This window comes from Felis catus, chromosome A2 (assembly GCF_018350175.1).
Source record: "Felis catus isolate Fca126 chromosome A2, F.catus_Fca126_mat1.0, whole genome shotgun sequence".
NCBI classification, from domain to species: domain Eukaryota; kingdom Metazoa; phylum Chordata; class Mammalia; order Carnivora; family Felidae; genus Felis; species Felis catus.
In genome coordinates this window covers 598,618-618,547 of record NC_058369.1, presented here as the reverse complement: position 1 = coordinate 618,547, position 19,930 = coordinate 598,618, and the positions used below count along the sequence as shown (strand labels likewise).

At 60.7% G+C, this 19,930-nt stretch overlaps 1 protein-coding gene and 1 long non-coding RNA gene across 6 annotated transcripts in view; both read left to right on the top strand.

Moving 5' to 3' along the window:
• Positions 1 to 1,887: 1,887 nt before the first annotated feature.
• On the top strand, positions 1,888 to 5,130 carry LOC123381498. Its single transcript, XR_006588568.1, has 3 exons — positions 1,888 to 1,966; positions 2,428 to 2,620; positions 4,352 to 5,130. It is a non-coding gene; the product is annotated as an uncharacterized LOC123381498 (long non-coding RNA).
• Positions 5,131 to 10,032: 4,902 nt separating this feature from the next.
• Positions 10,033 to 19,930, top strand: part of SBNO2 (strawberry notch homolog 2) — a 51,215-nt gene continuing 41,317 nt past the window's right edge. For 4 of the 5 annotated variants that reach the window (XM_045042628.1, XM_045042616.1, XM_045042638.1 and 1 more), the window contains exon 1: positions 11,785 to 11,924. The gene's annotated coding sequence lies outside the window, so the exon portion shown is untranslated. Of the gene's footprint in view, positions 10,172 to 11,784; positions 11,925 to 19,930 lie in introns of those variants that run through there. The other variant, XM_045042623.1, reaches the window with a different exon arrangement.

The window sequence follows — 19,930 nt, the reverse complement described above, 5'->3', positions numbered from 1 at the left end:
GCCCCGCGTTGGGCTCTGTGCTGAGCCTGGAGCCTGCTTTGCATTCCGTGTCTCGCTCCCTCTCTGCCCCTCCCCTGCGCTCTCTCTCTCTCTCGCGCGCGCGCGCGCGCGCGCGCTCTCTCTCTCTCCCAAAAATAAACATTAAAAAAAAAAAAAGTTTTCTTTCTGAGTGGCCCAAAGTGGAACGTTCCAGGCCAGAGACCCTTGCAGAGTCTCTGCACCCAGAGGGGACCCACTGTGGGAAAGCAGCGGCCCAGGTGCCCGCAGAGTGCTGTGGGTACAGAGTGGACAAAGTGGGCGGATGAGGTTGAAAATACCTCCCTTCCGTTGCCCAGCACTGTATTCTTAGCTCTGCGCAAACTGTTCATCTCATCTGGTGTGACCCTCCTGGTTCACGACAGCCAGAAAAGTGGGACCTAGGGGAGCAGCGCCATCAGATCGGGACTCCAGGCTGGCGACCTGTGAACGCCCTGAGCCTCTGTGCAAACTTGGTGTGCCCGAGAGCGGTGGTTGGACATGCCCCATGAGTGTCTTCACCGTCTCCGGCACCCATGGAGGGGGACTGATGTGACTCCGCAGGGAAGGGGTCACGCGCCACATCGGCAGGACCAGCAAACCCCAAAATTCTGCTGAGAAGGGAATCCTACATACCAGAGCAGAAGCCAGTAAAATGCAATAGAAAACAAATAGGGAGAATAGATGAAGCCAAAAGATTGTTCCTTGAAAAGATTTTTTTTTTTTAACGACAAAACTCCACGTTCACCAAGAATAAAAGATGACCCATACCAGGAATCAAAGAAGGGATACCACTACAGACCCTAAAGATATTAAAAAGCAGGGCGCCTGGGTAGCTCAGCTGGTTAAGCCTCCGACACTTGAGTTCAGCTCAGGTCGTGGTCTCACCTTGATTTTCTTTCCAAAACTCGTCACCATGAGGGGCGCCTGGGTGGCTCAGTCAGTTAAGCATCTGACTTCAGCTCAGGTCATGATCTCACAGCTGGTGAGTTTGAGCCCCACGTCATCGGGCCCTGTGGTGACGGTTGGGAACCTGGAGCCTGCCTCAGATTCTGTGTCTCCCTTTCTCTGCCCCTCCCCCTCTCACTCTGTCTCTCTCTCTCTCTCTCAAAATAAACATTTAAAAAATTATTTTTTATTTTTTATTTTTTTAACGTTTTATTTATTTTTGAGACAGAGCATGAACAGGGGAGGGTCAGAGAGAGGGAGACACAGAATTTGAAACAGGCTCCAGGCTCTGAGCGGTCCGCACAGAGCCCGACGCGGGGCTCGAACTCACAGACCGCGAGATCATGACCTGAGCCGAAGTCGGCCACTTAACTGACTGAGCCACCCAGGCGACCCAGCATTTAAAAAATTTTTAAAAACAATGGACAATAAGTGTTGGCAAGGATGCGGAGACACTGGAAATCTCGTACAGATGGTGCAGCCACTTTGGAGAAAGCCAAAAGGTTAAAAACAGTGTTTCCATGCGGCCCAGCTACTCTTATCCTGGGTTAGCACACACAGGTCCAAACTTGTACACTGTGTGTTCACAGCAGCAGGATTCACGACAGCCAAAACTGGGGGAAAAAAACAAAATATCCATCCACAGATGAACATATAAACACAACGTGTCCCCCGAGCATGCGCACGTCACTGGGCCGCGAGCAGGAGCGAGGCACCCACCCCCGCCGCCCCGCGGACGGACCCCGAACACACGACGCTCAGGGAGGGAACCAGACACGAGAGGCCACGCGGGGTGTGAGTCCACGTGGGTGAAACGTCCCGAAAAGGCCCATCCACGGACGGGAAGGGGGCTCGTGGGGGCTGAGGGGGGAGGAGTGGGGAGTGACTGTTGATGGGGACCGGTTGCTTTTGGGGTGATGGAATGTTCTATGACAGGTGAACTGACTGAGGCTTACAGGAAGGAAGCCACCTGTCCAGGTCCACAGTGGATCTGGGACTCCAGGTTATGGGGGTGGGGAGGCAGGTTATAGTAGGAGACCCCAGGCTATATGTGGAGGCTCTAGGTTGTAGGTGGGGGGCAAGGTTATGGGGGGCCCCATATTACAGATAAAGATCCCCAAGTTACAGGTGGGGGACCCCAGGTTATGGAAAGGCAGCCTCAGATTATAAGTGGAGGGCTTTGGTTTACGCACAGGGGCCCTGGCTTACAGGTAAGAGCTCCAGATTATAAATGGTAGCCCCGGGTAATGGCAGGGACCCCAGGCTATAGGTCAGGGCCCACCAGCCCCTCCGGGGCTCAGGCCTACAGCCTCTGCCTTCCTCTCCTCCCACGATCTCTCCCTCACACCCCTCATTTCTCCTGCCCACCCCATGACCCCCCTACACACAAACACTTGTGCCCAGTTGGCCCCCTTGCAGCCCCCGCTGACCCTCTGACATCCTCCCTTTACCCCCCCCCCCCAGATGGAGGCCAGAGGAAGCCCGCGGTCCTCCTGGGCACACGACCAGCTGGCGCTCCATCCCAGGTCTCCACCCACTCAACGGGTATCCTACATGTCAGGCTCCTGACCCTAGCCCCTTCCTCTCTATGGACCCGGCTCAGCCCCATATCCATCGAATAAGGGCCCAGGAGCCAGAGGGGTCCTTCCAAATTGAGGTGAACCCCCCACTGGGAATCCAGCCATGGTTCCAGGTTAGGGGGTGGCTGGGATCGGTGGGGGGGGGGGGTATGTGGGCTTCTCTGCCGCCACCAGGGGGCGGGCAGGTACTGCAGCCGAGGTTTCTGGACTGCAGGCGTGTGTGTGTGTGTGTGTGTGTGTGTGTGTGTGTGTGTGTGTCTATGTGTGTGAATGAGATGTCAAAACCACAAGGTTGGAAGCCCACACATGATCCCTCAGGGCGATGACACTCTGGACCATCATTGTCACCCTTATTGGACCTTGTTACACACCTGGTCACAGACAGGGCAGGGATGCCCACCGTCACACGCCTACAGTTGACTGTCCCCCTTCCCCCGGCACTGTGGACACTGGGGGGCTGGTGTCATCCCCTCTGGGGGCCCTGGGCACTGCAGGGGTTGAGCAGCGTCCCCAGCCCCCACTCAAGCGATGCCCCCAGTCCTGACCGCAAGTGTCGCCAGACATCGCCTGGGGTCCCCTGGAGCAGAACTGTCCCCAGTGGACAATCTGCTTTAGAGATACACGCTGAAGCATTTATGGCTGAAAGGCTATGAGTCTAGGATTCTGCTTCAAACATTCCCAGGCAGAATGTACATCTGAAGAGTTTGGGAGAAAGTGTCCTAAGGTGGCCCCTTAAGTGTTCTTAACTTAAGCAGGGTTTATTGGGTTGAATGGTGGTCCCTGAAGGAGGTTTCCCCATCCAACTTCCCAGAGCCTGTGAATGTGACCTCACTCACTGTTGTCACCAAGCTAGGGATCTTGAGATGAGATCATCCTGGATTACTTAAGTGGGCCCTAGATCTAATGACAATTGTCCTTATAAGACACACACAGGGGACGTTTGACAGAGAGGACCAGGTATCGATGGAGGCTGTGATGGAGGGATTCTCGGCTGCCCAGAGCCCCCAGAGGCTGGAGGAAAGGGGAAGGGCCTCCTGGAGCTTCTGGAAGGAGCTCGGCCCCCACACCTGGCTCCAGGATGGGGAGGGATGAATGTCTCTTGTTTAAGTCACCCAGTGAGCGGTCATTGGTCTCAGCCGTCCTAGGACACTAACACAGAAGCTTCCTGAGAATGGCGAGGCGGGCAGTTTGATGAATCTTGACGAAAGCATGTCATCACCACTGTACTTGAGGAATAAAATCTTTTCTTCCCTCCCGAACCCCCCTCACACGCCTTTGTGGGGGTCATCGCTTCCCTCTGCCTTCCCTCCCAGGAAAGGATCGAGTTTTGCCCCTTGTAACTCGGTCTTTTCCGGGTGTCACATAAATGGGGTCACACGGCAAGGCGTACTTCACTTGAGATCCATTCACGTTCTTGCGACCCTTAGAGACCCTTAGAGCGTGTTGTCCCTGCGCTCCTGGGACGCCCTTGTGTGGACGGGCCGCGTCTCTTTCGCCCACTTGGGTGGTTTTCTGTTTTTGGCGACTGTGAGTCGTGCGGTGGTGAACACGTGTGTGCAGGTTTTTGTAGGGACGGAGACTTTCATTTCTCTCGGGTGCCGCCTAGGGCTGGGATGGCCGGATCCCACGGCCGTTCTGAGCAACCGTCCTCCAGAAGGGCCGCACCCCCCCCCCCCCCCGGCAACGTTCGAGAGTTCTGGGCGTCCTGCGTCCTCACCGGCACTTGGTTTTGTCCGTTTCGGGGGTTCCGTTGGACCATCCCGACGGGTGACACGTTATTTTTTATTTGTAATTTTTTTTTTTTTAAGGAACTTAAAAAAATTTTTCGAAAGGCTCATTTTCTGAGAGAGAGAGGGTCCCGGCTGCAGCTGAACTGTCACCTCCTCAAAAGCTCCTCCCCTGAGGCTCCCGGCTAAGCACCGCCACCCGGGCACACACGTCACCCCACGAATTCAAGGTGCGGGACACGGCCACCGCAGCCTGCTGAAGACCGGTCCTGCCTTCTCCCACCTGCCTCCGGAAGGCGACGAAGCACCCCCTCCAGGCTACCCGAGGGGTGACCGAAACGATCATGGTTGACACACGCTGACACTCAAAGTTCACTGCTGGCTGGCCTCCAGGCTGAGGTCCTTCCTCCCTCTCACCATCCTCCGGTCAACAAGGGAGACTCCTGGGCTCAGAGAGGTACCTGTGTCATTGTCCAGGGACGTAAGAGCAGGGGTCAGCTGACCTGTTCTGTGAGGGACCAGAGGTCAAGTGTGTTCAGCTGTACGGGCCCAACAGTCTCTGTCACAACCGCGCCGCTCTGCTGGCGGGGACAGGAAAACAGCCGCAGGCAATACGCAAACGACCGACCGCGCGTGTCTGTGCCAAGAAAACTTTATTGACACCGACGTCGTATCGCTTCGCGTGTCGCAAAACAACCCTTCTTCTGAAATGTTTTCAGCCACGGAAACGCAAACATCTCGGGGCGCCCGGCTGGCTCAGTGGGTAGAGCACGTGACTCTAGATCTCAGGGTCGTGAGTTCAAGCTCCGCTTCGGGCGTGGAGCTCACTTTAAAACACAGAAAGGAGGGGTGCCTGGGTGGCTCAGATGGTTGAGCGTCCGACTTCGGCTCAGGTCCTGATCTCATGCGTTCGTGGGTTCGAGCCCCGCGTCGGGCTCTGTGCTGACGGCTCGGAGCCTGGAGCCGGCTTCCGATTCTGTGTCTCCCTCTCTCTGTCTCCCTCTCGCTCTCTGGCCCTCCCGCGCTCTCCCTCTGTCTCTCAAAACTAAAAATAAATACATACATACATAAATAAATAACATTAAAGAAAGAAATAAACATTAAAAGAGAAAGGAGACAAAACATAAAGGTTTCAGTGCCACGCGGTCTGCACCAAGAAGGCGACAGGCTGGACTGTGCCTCTCGAGGTGCTATGCTCTCCCTCACGTTCAAGCCTTGAGCTGCTCTCCAGAGGCGTGGGAAGGAGCCTAGAGGTGCAGGCTTGTGTCAGTCTTTGAGACACTCCCGGAAGGTGCCGGATCTGGCCGTGCCTGCTGGATCAGCTGGTCTCAGCTGCGGCTGTCACGCCAGGGGTCTCCTGGTGTCCGGTGGGCGGGGACCGGAGGGCTGCTCAACACAAGGAACCACCTGGCCCCAAATGTCAGCGGGGCCGGCGGGGAGAGCCCGGTGCTAGGTCTATCCCTGGACCTTTCCGTACCGTGAACAAAAAATTCCCATGTACAGAAAAAAGCTGGCTTCGGTTGCAGTTTCTGTCACTTGCAACCAAAAGGTTGTAACAATGTGGGATATGAGACTCGAGTAGGGGGTTTTGGACACAGGAGTGCAGATGGCAGCTGGCCAGGGCTGGGGCGGGCCTCACCCCCACGGGGCAGAGAGCCCCCAGCAGGACGGAAGCAGGGTGGGAGGACAGGGGCTGGGCCGTGCTCTCCTGTTCTCTCCATTTCCTCGAAGATCTGCAGGGAGGTTGCGAAGACAGCGTGGGGCGCCCTCCCCTTGCTGTGCGTGTCTCACGTGAGTGGGGGACGTTTGTCACCGATACGTCAGCAACAAATCTCCTCCGTGTGCTTAAGATTTCTCGGGGCGCCTGGGTGGCTCAGCCCGTGAAGCGTCTGACCGCGGCTCAGGTCGTGATCTCACGGTTTGTGGGTTCGAGCCCCGCGTCCGGCTCTGTGCTGACGGCTCAGAGCCTGGAACCTGCTTCCGATTCTGTGTCTCCCTCTCTCTCTCTCTCGTCCCCTCCCCTGCTCATGCTCTGTCTCTGTCTCTCAAAAAATAAATAGACACTAAAAAGAAAGAGTTCTGTAGTTTCCCCCTCATGTCCCTTTTCTGCACCAGCACCCCATGAGGACCCCACACGACACCCAGCTGTCACGTCTCCTCGGGCCCCTCTGGGGTGTGACAGTTTATCAGACTTCCCTTGAGTGTGAGGCCTGGACCGTGTTGAGGTTGGGTATTTTAGAAAATGTCCCCTGGCTGGGATCTGTCCGGTGTTACTCTGTGGGTCAGCCCACGGTGAGGGGTTTGGGGCGGAATGGCACAGAGGCGATGTGCCCTTTACGTCCGGTCACGTCAGGGTCCCCTGTCCACACGGCAGATCGGGACGGGGCCTGGTCATCAGAGCCGGGGCCCCGCCCTGACCCACCAGCGTATTTGTGACTTTGGGATATAAGCACAGACGTGCTGTGTCACCATCACCCCTCCCATTGCCAGCGTAGACTGTCTTCCTTTTAAGTTCTTTTTTCTTTTTTTTTTAATTAAGTAGGCTCCAGGCCCAACATGGGGCTTGAATTCAGGATCCTGAGATCAAGAGTCACGTGCTGACTGAGCCAGCCAGCGGCGGGGGGGGGGGGGGGGGCACCCCGGGGCTGGGGCTTCTGGCTTCTTCCTCAGTTGGAGGCGTGGAGGATGGTGGGGTCCCTTGAAGTTCTCCAAGTGCCCCAGACGTCCCTTGTCCCTCAGGAGCCTAGCCCCTGTCAGGCGTCTGGGACCTGGATGTGAGTCAGCCAGCCCCAGGCGCCCTGGAGTCCCCTTCAGGGCAGGGCAGACCCAAGGTGAAGGTTCAGGAAGTACCAGCACAGGTGACGGCAGTGCTCCTTGCTGGCTGCTAAGCAGGAGGACAGCCTGGGGAGGGCCAGCGCCTGGTGCCCTTCGGGGGATGTCCTGCCCCTCTGCAGCCTGGGACACCACGGGGCATGCTCTGATGCTCTGTTCTCTGTGTCCCCAGACTCGATCAGCATTGTCTCTCTCTCTCTCTCTCTCTCTCTCTCACACACACACACACACACACACACACACACACACACACACACGCGCCCGTCCACCTTGTAGCCCAACCCACTTCCTTCCTGCACTCACTCACCTGCGCCCTCCTGCACCCGCACCGCCTCCTATGCCTGCTCTGCCCTAGCTGCATCTCTGTCCATGCTCTATCATCTCCATGGCTCCCCATGGCTCTGGGGACAGAGCCAAGCCAAGTCCCCCTCTGACTTGGGGCTGGGGGTGAGTACCGCTGAGGGGACATCCTGAAGGTCCTCACCCTCTCAGCTCTGGCCCAGCTCTTGCCTGGCTCACTATGGACCCCGACAGAAAGAAATGCAGAGTGTGGCTCCTTCGTCTGGCTTCGGGGCAGGAGCTCTGCCTCCTCAGGCCTCTGTCTTGCCACCAGAGGAGCATGAAACGCGGCCCCTGTGTCCCGCCCCCTCCAGCACACTCGGGCGGATGGAGCCTCCGCCAGCCCCGCCCTTACCACCCCACCCCACTGCTCCATCACCTTCAGTGGCTCCCTACTGCCCCCAGCATACAGGCCTTGCCCTAGCTTTCCAGGCACACCCCCGCCCCCTTAGCCCACTTGGCCCTTTCCGGTCTGGCTCCCTTGCTGCCCTGGACCCCTGCACATGCTCCCTGGATGCTGTCCCCACTTGGGGCCTTTGCACATGCTGCCTTCTCCCTGACAGTCCTTCCCCTCTTCCTTCTCCTTCCTGCCTGCTCACAGCCTTGCAACCTCAGGGTCCAGCCCTCGCCCAGCCTGAGGGCTGCTCCGTCAGACGTCACATTTAGCCTGTGCAGCCTTGGTGTCCCGTTCTCAGTGCAGAGGTGGGAAGTCCTGTCTGGGGCGGATCTCAGACCCACCGGACAGGTTTGCTGTTCCCTGCAGTTGTCCTGGCTCAGAGGCAGCCCTGGTCGGCCTAGGCAAGATCCTACGCTGGCTCAGGCAGGGCCGGGAGGCAGCCAGCACTGCCGGGGGACTTGCGAGGGCAAGTGGCAGTGGCAGGTGGGCCTTGGGTGTAGGGAGGTGGCTGGACAGGGCAGGGTCAGCTGGGGAGGCGGGCGAGGCCAGCAGGAGACAGGAAGTGATGCAGGAGGAGATAGGCACACGGCTGGTGCGACGTGGGCCGGCTGGTTGCTCCTGCCTCAGTTTCCCCTTCTACACCACAGGGAGGGCTGGAGAGGGAGGGCAAAGAGGGGCGCGGTAGGAGGGAGGGGAAAAGGAGGGGGGGGATGAGAGGCAGCAGGCGGGGCAGGAGCAGAGCCACAAGGGCTGGGGGGCAGCCAGGGGAAGTGGGTGCAGAAAGGAGAAGTGTGGTGAGGGACCCAGCGCCAGGAGGCGGGCAGGGAGGTGCTCCCACTGCTGGGGAACGCTGGGGCTTTCCAGAATGTGGAGAAACAGGAAGCGCCCCGGCCCCGCCCCCACCCCCTGGGCAGGGCCAGGCCGACCCACCTGCCCCACCTCACCTGCCCAGGCCCGGGGTGGGGGTCTCCGCTCCCTGGGTGAGCCCTCCGCCTGCCTCAGTCTCCCAGTCTGCACGCTGGAGTCCTCCCCAGGAGGGAAACTGAGGGGTAGCCCAAGAAGCTCCCCATGGACCCACAGGGAACCCCCCCCCCCCGGGGGACCTGACATCGGGGTCTGACTTTTCTGCTGTTTGAAAGGGCAAGAGTTGTCGCACTCTGTGAGCACGCCTGTGCGGAAGGTGGGTCAGTCCCAGGGCCGTGCCCATTTGGCAGGTGAGAACACTGAGGTTCAGAGGGGCCCCTGGCCTGGCTCTGGGACGCCATTTCTGCTGTGGTCTCCCCACACCGGGCTGCCCAATCTCACCAATAGAAACAGGACTCCCGGTTTCGCCGGAGGCTACTTTCTTTTGCATAAGTATATCCCAGACACTGCGCGGGACATACTTAAACATGAGCAATTCTTCTTCACGTACATGCAATTCAAATTTAACTGAGTGTTCTGTATTTTATATGGTGGCCTACTTCCTCAAGGCTGGTTGAAATGTCTGGGGGGATATTTAGGGGGTCCCTGCATGGGACTGGGACAGAGGGAGGGCTTGGGGAAGGCTCTTGGACCAAAAACAGACCCTCACCGGACAGACCTCTGGTCTTCTGTGAGCCTTTTCCCCACCGGAGGAGGGGACCTTGGGCACATCTGAGGAGAGCTGGGCGTGTTCCCACCCTCTGAGCCTCTGAGCGTGACAACTTCTGCAGCCTGAGCCATGAAAGCTGGGGCTGCCCAGGGCCCCCATCCCAGCCTTTTATCACCATTAAAAAAAAAAAAAAATCCCTCCTCTCCAGACCTCCAACCTCAGGCTTCATCATCATTATTATCTCATAGAACACTCCCTTAGGTGGCTCTGTGGACTTTTGTGAGGAAAGATCCAGAAGTCCATCTGGAAACATTCCTAATACCCAAACACAAGAAGCTGTTCATTTTGCTATCTTAATAACCTAGAAGGTACCCACCCCAAATTTACAGGTGGGGAAATGGAGGCACAGAGAGATTGAGTAACTTTCCGAGGGTCACACAGCGCACCGGCAAAGCCGCTGCCCTGCAGAGCCGTGTGCCTTCCGCTCTCCCGGGCTGCCTCTTGCAATTCCCTGGAAATCCCCAAATCTGACTAATTCCCTAGACATCCCCAGACTTGGCAGATTACTCCATGCTGAGATGGCTGGACCCACCCCGGCCTGGGCAAACTGCCCCCATTTCAGGCAAAGTTACCCATAGAAACCTTGTGGTTTCCCGAGGTGGACGTGGCAGAGGTCAAGTCCATGCCTCCCTGCGCTCCGTGACCCTGCGCCGGCTACTGGACGGTTCTGCGCTGCCGTTTCCCCGCCAGCAACACACAGGTAATAGCGGTCCTGACCTCGGAAGGTCATGGTGGGAACAGGGCCGGCTCTGCGGGCGTGTGACTCAGGGCTTTGCCCGGGCTCCGTGTTCAGGGGGACCCGTACTCCGTTTAATGCTCTGCTGTCGCCATATTGAAATCCTCACTATTTGAACGGGGGGCCCTCTGTCTTCATTTCTCACTGGGCTCGACAGATTATGTGGCTGGCCCTGTGTGGGAGGAAATGGGAAAACACAACCGGAAGCCATCTATCCCCTCATGTCAGCTTATTTGTGCTTTTGAATTTTAACTGTCTGTTGCTCAATAGGACTTATTTTCATTAGCTATGAAAAATAGCTTCAAAGTCAAAGCTACAACCCAAATTGCCAAAAACTACACGTACCGAAGCAAAGCTCTCTCTGAATAAATCATTTCTCCTCTCTCGACCTCAGTTTCCCCTGCTTCCTTGTAGGCTTGGCTACAGGCGGTCTCTGACCTGGATTTTTGCAGGTCAAACGGGTTTTAAACAGACCCTTACAAGTCTGTGAACAGCTTTCATTTGCCTGGACTGCCCTTCCTACTCTTGTCTATCTGGAAACCTCCTGCTTGAACTTCAAAGCCCCAGCTTCAATACCCCTTCCTCCATAATGTGTTAGGCAGAGGCTTCAGCCCTCCCTGGGCCCCAGGCCCAGTCTTGCAGATGGGAGTGTCTGGTCCAGCCTCCATTCCCCCTAGATTGGGAGCTTCCTGAGGGCAGGCCTGGGAACTGAGTCCTCTGGAGCCCCAGCTTTGTTCAGCTTGAGACCAGGCAGAGACTGGAATCCGTAAGGGTTTACTTAATAAGTAAACAAGCACACGGGGAGGTAACCTCTAATTTCAGGGGGCTGGAATGGGCACAGGAGGCCTCTGGCTGGTGGCGAGGTGGGGCTTTCATTACTGACAACCCAGCTAGGGAAGGGGTGGTGCCTCCCAGACTGGATCTGCCTGAACCCGCCCGGCCCAGCCCACAGTGGGTCCAGTGGGTTCAAGTCACAGGAAATCTACAGTCTGTGCCAAAGTCCCACCCTCTTCCTGGCAGTGCAGCAGATCTGGCCTCGTTTGCATCAGGCCCCTGGGAGCCCTAACGGGGAGGGAGCCAGCTGGGGAGCAACCCAGATCCCAGGGCCTCTCTCTTGGGACTGTCAGACCCCACCACGTACTGGGCTCCACGCTGGGGCTTCCGCTAGGTCCCAAGACTCCTCTTGGGGTGGAGACAGACTAATGGGCAGACAACTGTTGGTGGGGAGGCAATTAAGGGAGAGCGCAGGACTGGGTGGGGGTAGGGCCGTGTCAGATGGTTTTTAGGGAGTATCTGAGGAGGGGGCTTTAGAGCTAACATCCGGTTTATACGAGAGCTCCAGTGGCTTAAAGCTCAGGTGTGAGAGTGCAGGGATGGAAAGGGCCCGGAGGTGGGAGTGATTCAATTTGATCTCCATGTTTGCATAGCAGGAAACTGAGGCTCGCGAGTAAGCCAGGAGCCGGGGTCCCAACGTAAACAGGAGAGGGTGGGATTGGAACCCGTGGCCCACTGAGTCCTAACCCTGCAGGGGCCCCTGGGGCCCCGCCCACGCCCACGCCCACTCACCCGCCCACTAGAGGCTCCGCCCCGCGGCATGACCGGAAGTGAGCGGGGCCCCCAAGATGGCGCCCGAAACCCGGAAGTGAGCGCGGCTGAGGCGAAGCTCGGAGAGACGGAGGCGCCGCGGGCTCCGCGCCCGGCCGGACCCAGGACGGAGGTGAGGCGCGTCTGGCCCGACCCTCGCTCCGACTCCGCCGACCCCGCCCAGCCCGAGCCGCGCTCCCCGGCCCGCTCGGGCCCCGGCCTTTCCCCCCCTCCCCCCCCCCCCCCCCCCCCCCCCCCCCCGCCCCGCGGCCGCCTGCGTCCTGGGCCGGGGGTTCCGGGGTTCCGGGGCCGCGGGCGGAGGGAGCGCGGCGGCCTGTCCCCGCCCTCCTCGGCGACCCCCCCCCGACCCCGCCCTCTGCCGCGAGCCTTGACCCCGCCCTCCTAAGCGACCCCCCCCGACCCCGCCCTCCGCCGTAAGCCCCGTGCGCGCTCAGCTGTGAGCCCTGAAGTCGCCCTGCTCCGCGACCCCCGACCCTGTGCTGCTGTGTGACCCCCCTTCCCGACCCGCCTCCGCGTGAACCTTGACCCCATCCTCCGCGGCGACACACCAACCTTTACTTCCCTCCCTCTTCGGTACCCCCGTCCCCACCCATTAGTGATTCCCTTTACCCCTCCCTACCGGGACCCCCATCTCGCGCTCTTTAGTGATCCCCAAACTTTACTTCTTCGGTGACCTTTGACCCTGCACTTCTCGGCGACCCTCCAGCACTGTGTGACCACCCCCTCACAACCGCTTCTCCGTCATTCCCTGACTGCCCCTTTTTGTGACCCCCCCCCCCCCCCCCCGGCCTCCGCGACCCCAGCCCCTTCCTCCCTGGGTGCCTCCTGACCTCTCCTATGTTGGTGACCCCTGACCCCGGGCTCCTTGGCGCTTCCTGCCCTCTCCTGCTTTCCTAGCGGCTCTGTCCAGACACTCCTGTTGCCCACGGCCTTGGGATGGGGGCCTTCCTGGGGTCGGCTGGCTGCGCCCAGAGTGTTGGGTGGGAGTCTTGCCTCTGCTGGCATCGGAACCTGGCCTCCAAGGACAGGAGGACGGGAGGAGGTGGGCAGAGAGCTGGAGGTGGGCAGGTGTGGAAGGGGATGCCCGCGGTGGGTCCTGCCCATGCCGGGCTGCTCCCCAGCACCCAGGTCCCTGGAGCAGGAGGCTGGGGGACCCAGAGTCAGGGAGTAGGGGTGTGGACAGCCACGGAGGAGCTCCTGGGAGGCGGTGGCTCCCTGAATAACGTGGTTAACGGTCTGAAGGGGAAGAAAATCTGAGTCTGTAAGATGTGTGTCTGGGGCACCCCTGGCTTCTGCTTCCCAGCACGGACATCGGTCCTGCCTGCCCTGAAGGACTTTCCTGCCTGGCCGCTGCCTGGCCGCGCTAGCTTGGCGCCATGTGTTTGCACCCCACACAGGAGGGTGCCTGGCCTGGAAGCCGACCAAGGTGAAGCCTCATCTGGCAGTTTGGGGGGCAGTGAGTGTTTCATGGCATGGCTAGGGGGCTGGTATAGGACAGGCTTCAGCCGGGAGCCTGCTTACCTGCTGCCGGGCACGGCGGATGTTTGGATCTTCCCCGTAGACGCTTAGCAAAGGCTGAAGGAAGATGGGGCTCGGGCCCCGGGGACTGCAGACCCCGCAGGGAGGACAGATGGCCACCTGTCAAAGGCACCCTACTCCAGAGACTGTCTGAGGCCAGTCTGGGTTGGGATGTGAGGCCTGGCCCTTCCTCCAGGGCTGGACCTGACCCTGCGCCTCTCTTTTCCCTCCCTGCCTGGCTGTGGGGGGCGCTGTGCAGTCGTGGACCCTTGTGAGCACAGCCGCTGGGTGCTCCTTTCTTGGACGCTGAGACCAGGGCCCACTGGCCAGCCTGTCTGTGTTCTTTCTTCCCAAGCACCCTGGATTTTCCCAGGGGAGGCCCCAGAGGTGGGTGAGTGCAGCCCAGAGCTGTGTGCTTAGGGCCACGGTCCTCTTAGGACATCCATTTCCAGAGGCTTCATAGAGAATGCTGAATATGAAGTCTGGGCCACTGGGTGGGTGGGCCAGAGAAGGCAGGATAGGTGAATGGCCCCAGGGTCCCACCTGGTCGGGAAGATGCCGGCAGGTATGCAGAAGGCCCCCAAGCAGCCTGGCAGGTGCAAGACCACCCGCCCAGGGACAAGCCGCTGTGGGGACTGAGGGGAAGGCGTTCTGTGATTTCAGACAGGGGAGGGCGCTTTTGATTAGCTCGGAGTATCTGAGCAGACACCTATTCACACCTGCCCGGAGCCGGCATCTGCCTGGTGTGTGTGTGTGTGTGTGTGTGTGTGTGTGTGTGTGTGTGTGTGTGTGTGTGTGTGTGTGTGTGTGTGTGTGTGTCTGTCTGTCTGTCTTAGAAGACGGGTGGGGGGACCAGATTTCCAGGAGAGCCTGTGGGACTGAGTGCAGCAAGGGGCTAGGTCCCTTGGAGACTGAGTGGGGTGGGGCCAGCCGCAAGTGTGCAGGCAGCAGCCCAGAGCCAGTGTTCTCCAGCCGCGTGACCTTGGGCCAGTCACTGCCCTGATCTGGGGGGACACCGAGGCTGGATTCCCGGACCCCGCAGGCCTGGCCCCCACTGGGGCGAGACCAGCTGAGGCTGGCCCAGCTCAGTTCTAGCAAAGTCCCTGAGGCCCCTCAGCAGGGGCCAGGCCGGAAACGCTGACCGAGTGAGTTCGGCCGGGAATAAAGAGGCAACTGTGTCCGGTCCCCAGAGGCCACCTCCCTCCCAGGATGGCCTCCTCTGGGTAACAGGCCTTTATGGCCGCGGGTGGGGGTGGGGGGACCTGCTTGTTCCTCTGCTGGTGGGTAACGTAACCTCAAGTACAAACACCGTGAGGCTGATGTGCAGAGTGGGGGGCACCCTCCAAGGTGCCAGCAGCGTCCAGGGTGTGCACATGTGTGTTGGGTGTGGCGTGTGCACCGGCATGGTCCAGGGTGTGCACGTGTGTGCGTGTGCGCGGCCACCTGTGAGGGTGCTGGGAGTGTGTGCAGCATGTGTCCTGTGACCCGTGCGTGCCTCTCCTGCGTGCCCAGTTGTGTACGTGTGCCCACGTGAGTGTGCTCTCAGTGCTGCGTGCGTTTGCCTGCACGCGTGTGTGTTTGTATGTACATGAGACAGCGTGCGTCACGGTCGTGGGATTTGTTAGGGGCAGGCTTGGAGTGTCACAGCCAGGGTGTAGCAGGCCTCCCGGGGCAGCCAGAAGGCACAGTCACCCGGACCATCCCAGGCCTGGCCTTACTCCTGCTCACCTGCCGTCCGCCCTGCTCTGCCCGTGCCCGAGTGCAGGCCCGAGTCCTGGTGTCCATGACGTGCCTCGCGAGTGTGGGTCCCCTCTCCCCTGAGTGGGGTCCCTTGGAGCGGCCCTTTCCCCCGCTCCTGCTGTGCAAATTTCCTTCATTTCCTTGCCATTGGGGACAGCTGGCCCGCAGGTCCCCTGCTTCCCTTTCTGCCAGGCGGATGACTCAGGCGAGGCCTGAGACCGTGATTTCTGATGCTCAGGCTCTGTCACCTGCTGCTCGGTCTTGCCAGGCCCCGAGGGGAGGCAGAGATAAGGCTTGTCATTTGTTTATGTATCGCCCTGCGGAAGGACCCTGAACATGCGACGCTCAGGGAGGGAACCCGACACGAGAGGCCACACGGGGTGTGAGTCCATGTGTGTGAAAAAACGTCCAGAGCAGGCTCATCCAGGGACAGGAAGGGGCTCGAAGGGGCCGGGGGCTGGGGAGGAGGTGGGGGTGAGGGGGACAGGGTTTCCTTTGGCTGATGGAATGTTCTGGCACTCGATAGAGGTGATGGTTGCACAACTCTGTGAATGTACTGAAGACCACTGAATTGTATACTGTAAATATGTGAAGTGTATGGTTTGTGAACTGTGCCTTCACAGAACAAAACAGCAAGGCCTGTCCTTGGTCAGATGCCCATGTGCTGTGGCCTGGGGGTGAGCGGGTGTCGGGGAGCGGGCCCCTTCCAGCCCCACGAGGAAGACGGGAAGAGACATCTCCTCACTGTATGAAGGGTGGGAGCCGCCCCTGAACGCCGTCTGGGACGTGCAGATGGCCGTGGTGTGCAATGTGCATCACGTGAGAAGTCCTGGGGGTGTTTGGACTTCTGGTGTAGGGGTGCCTTGGGCGGGAGGCCCCGGGGGAGCTCCCCCATAAAGCCTGGGCCCTGTAGGAGATGGGGGGGGAGGGGTGCTGGACTGCGCCGCCCTGGCTGTCCTTCGACGGCCCTGATTGCCCGGGGACCTCCCTGCCGGGAGGCCAGGTGACAGTGGGGAGCGTAGTGACCCCAGGGAGTTGGTCCCATCTAAAGTCATCTGTGGGCTCTAACTCCTCCTGGGCCATCTGCAGGGGGTGCCCTCCAGCTGTGTGGTCCTCAGCATGGTGGGCGGGGACATGGGCCAGGGAAGCCCACAAAGCACCTGTCCTGTGGGGGGGGGGGGGAGAGGGGGAAGGAGTTTGGCCCCTGCTGTGTGATGGCAGATTTGGGCTTTATTCGGAACCTGGGGGCTCGTGGTCTGTGTGCGTCTCAGGTGCCCCTGTGGAACCGGGTACCAGCTGGCCCTTCCCTGGGACTCCTGTCCCTAGAGCCCCATGGCAAGGGAGTCACCAGGTCTGGTGGCACTGAGAGCAGACACCCAGACTCCCCATTGGGACTGGCCTCTGTCTCCTTTGCTCCAAGGCCTGCTGCATTTCAAGAGCGACCTGTGCCGCACTCTGGAGGCAGGTCACCTGCATTTCCTTGCGGTCACAACCCAGAGGGTCAGCGGCCACCGACACAGGATATGGGGATGGCAGGAGGAAGGGAGCGGGTCTGCAGAGAGCAGTAAACCTTTATGGCACTGACTCACCAGGTGGGGCAGAAATCCCTGCCCTCAGAGTGGCGTCTTCCTCTGCACGTTGTAAGGTATGGTACGAAAGGTACGTTCAGGAAAGGCTGCCCCCCCCCCCTGCCGCCCCGACAGCTGCACGTGTGAGCGGCAGGTGTGGACGTGGGAAGGTGGACCCGTTGACCTGCTCAAACCCTTGTCTCCCGCTGGGGTGCCGTGGGCATCCGAATCTGTGTCTGGGTTCGCGCATGGTCTGCACGGGGCCAGAGCTCAGCAGCGCTTCTGGAAGGTCCTCCTCGGCCACTTGCCCTGAAAGCTGTGAGGTGGGGGTGTAGCCACCCCCCCCCACACCCCCGCCTAGTCCCAGGGTGGTTCCGAGCTTGGCACTTGTGGCCCAAGGCATCGGAGCCTCTCCTGGCATCGTTCAGGCATGTGTGAGCTGCCTGGCCCTGTAGGTGCTCTGCCACCTGAGGGCGGGGCTCAGAGTGAATGAGCCCCTGGGTCCGTGTCGGGGACTGTCAGGGACAGGGGCGAATGAGCCCCCGGGTCCATCTTGGGGACCGTCAGGGACAGGGGCGAATGAGCCCCCGGGTCCATCTTGGGGACTGTCAGGGACAGGGGCGAATGAGCCCCCGGGTCCATCTTGGGGACCGTCAGGGACAGGGGTGAATGAGCCCCCGGGTCCATCTTGGGCACCGTCAGGGACAGGGGCGAATGAGCCCCCGGGTCTGTGTTGGGGACCATCAGGGACAGCCTTGCAGAGGGGTTCTGCATTGTCACAGGGGGACTGGGTGGTCCCACCCCCAGCACTGTGGGAACCTGCAGGAAGTCACCCCACATAAGGAGGGTGTGACATGAAGGCTGGATTGCCAACTTTGAGAAATCAGGGGCTGCCACCCCCAAATCTAGGTCTGTCGCGTCTCTCAAAGAACCAGCCCATTTGGAAGCCCGGGCCACATTCCTGCATAGTGTAGGCTGTGATGTCCCAGCCGCCCCCCGCCCCCCCACCCGGCTCCTCTGAGGACTCCGGGAGGCTTCCCCGAGAAGGGGTTGCGGGGGGCTTCTGTTCTCCACAAACTGTTATTATGGGGGACACTGGGCCAGCCTGGCTGCCCGCTGGTCCGTTATGAGCTATGCTCTACTCAACTTGTGTGGTTGGCTCAGAAATGGTCCCAGAGACCGGGTCCCTCGAGGCCCCTGAGGTGGGGGTGACCCTGGATTCCCCAGGGACCCAGCATTCTCCCGAGGTCCTCAAAAGCAGAGCACCTTTAGGGGCGCCTGGCTGGCTCACTCGGTTAAGCACCCGACTCTCGGCTTCGGCTCAGGCCACGATCTCACGGTTCGTGGGTTTGAGCCTTGTGTTGGGCTCTGTGCTGAGGGTGGAGCCTGCTTGGGATTCTCTCTCTCCCTCTGTCTCTGCCCCTCCCCCCCCAAAAAGGCAGAAAACCTCACTGGAGGCTCGAGTGAGAGGCTCGAACTTGAGGGAGGCTTCCGTGTGCTGCTGCCGGCGACAGGGACGCGGGCCCGTGTCCTGTGGACGCTGCGTCTGCCCGCGAGAGGGACCCAGCACGAAGCCCGGGCCTTGTGACGCCCAGAGCTTGGGGTTCCTGCTGCTGCGATGTGGGGGCCTCTGCCGTCTTCCCAGAGGCAGGCACGGCCCGGTGCCGGCGTTTGCTCGGGACGGGGTGTGTGAGACCGCGTGGCGCCACCGCCATCCCCGGGACCGGCCCGAGCCCGGAGGAGTCCTCCCCCTCTCGCGGGACACCATTTGTTCTTTGGGTTTGGGTGAAGGTCCCTGGCGATGGTCTTGCACCAGGCTGGCCTGCGGGAGCCTGAGGAGGGTGTGGACGGGTCAGGCCGCACACCTGGGACCGGCGTGACCCCGCGTGGGCAGCGGCAGCCCTGTCCTGCTCAGGGTTCCCTGGGGGCTCAGGAGACACCTGGCATGCCAGCCGGCCTGAAGCAAGCCCGACACTAGCAGGGGTGACAGCAAGCACCGGGACAGACAGACCACCCTCCGCACAGACAGACTGCGCGGGGCACGTCGCTGTCAAGGGACCGGGACGTCGGGCCGGTGGGCTTTGGCCCTAAAACCTGCTCGCGGGAAGAAGACGTGGGTGTCAGAGGAGACCACAAGCTCAGTGTGCACGATGCCTCTCAAAAACCGCGAGCAAGCGCAGACCTGAAGAGGCACTTCCCAGAAGAAGCCACGTGGGGGGTGCTCAGTGCCTGTAGGAGGTGTTGGTGTCGGGGACAGAGGTTTGAAGGCCTACCACCCTTAAGCGGCGGGCTGGGAGCGGTGCTCCAGTGGCGGGAGCGGGCTGGCCGGCGCAACAGCGGTCCCCGCCCGTGGGCAGGTGGGCAGGTGGGTCGGTGCAGCACCGTGGGAAACCATTGGACCACACCCGGAAGTGAGCCCCCTCGGGCTCAGGGGGCCCCTCCCGAGACCCAGACTCCAGCATCCTCAGCCATGACCGAGGAGGCTCCCTGTTCCGGTCCCCATTCCCCTCTGGGCCCTTGGATGGGTTGCACAGGGCTGTGTGCCCCCAAAGCTGTGCCTGTGGGGCTGGCAGAGCATCCTCCCTGGCCTCCCCGGGGCTGCCGTCAACCCGGCGTCTGTCACAGGCTGCTTTATAAAGCGCCCGCCCCGCCGCGGGGCTGTCCTTCCACCTTGACCTTCGTGGGCCGTCACAGGCGCTGCTGCTGACTTGGCCAGGCTACCCTGGACCCACGGGCTGGGGTCTGTGGGCACACGGCCGGCAGAGGTGCTGCCCGGAGAGGCGGACAGAGAGCCGCAGGCAACCCCGAGGCTCCCCCAGAGCTCAGCCCCAGGCTCTCTGTGCCTCACAGGGTATCGTCCCGTCCATCTGGGGTTGGTCCCGCTTCCCCGGATGCAGTTTCTCCCCCTCCTGGCTGGCCCTTGCCCGGGCGAGCGAGAGAACACTGACACATGCCGAGTGCTCCGCCGGGCCGGGTCTGTCGCCCTGCCTGGCCCCCCCCCCCCCCCCCCCGACCCCAGGTGGCGAGCGGGGCCCTGTGTGCTGCTGTCGCTCCTGGGCGTCAGGTTGGGGTCACGGGCCTGTGGTGTCCCTCCTGCCGGAGCCACCCACACTTGCTGTCCACTTCCGGCCTCGCACCGAGCCGCGTGCTGACCATGCAGGCCAGGGCCGGGGCGTCCGGGCTCCCCGTCCAGCCCAGTGTGGCCGCCGCCCGTACTAGCCAGAGCTCGGCCCCCCAGGTGAAGGTGTGCAGGGGCGCCGGGCTTCACGTCCCCGCAGGACGGCAGGACCCG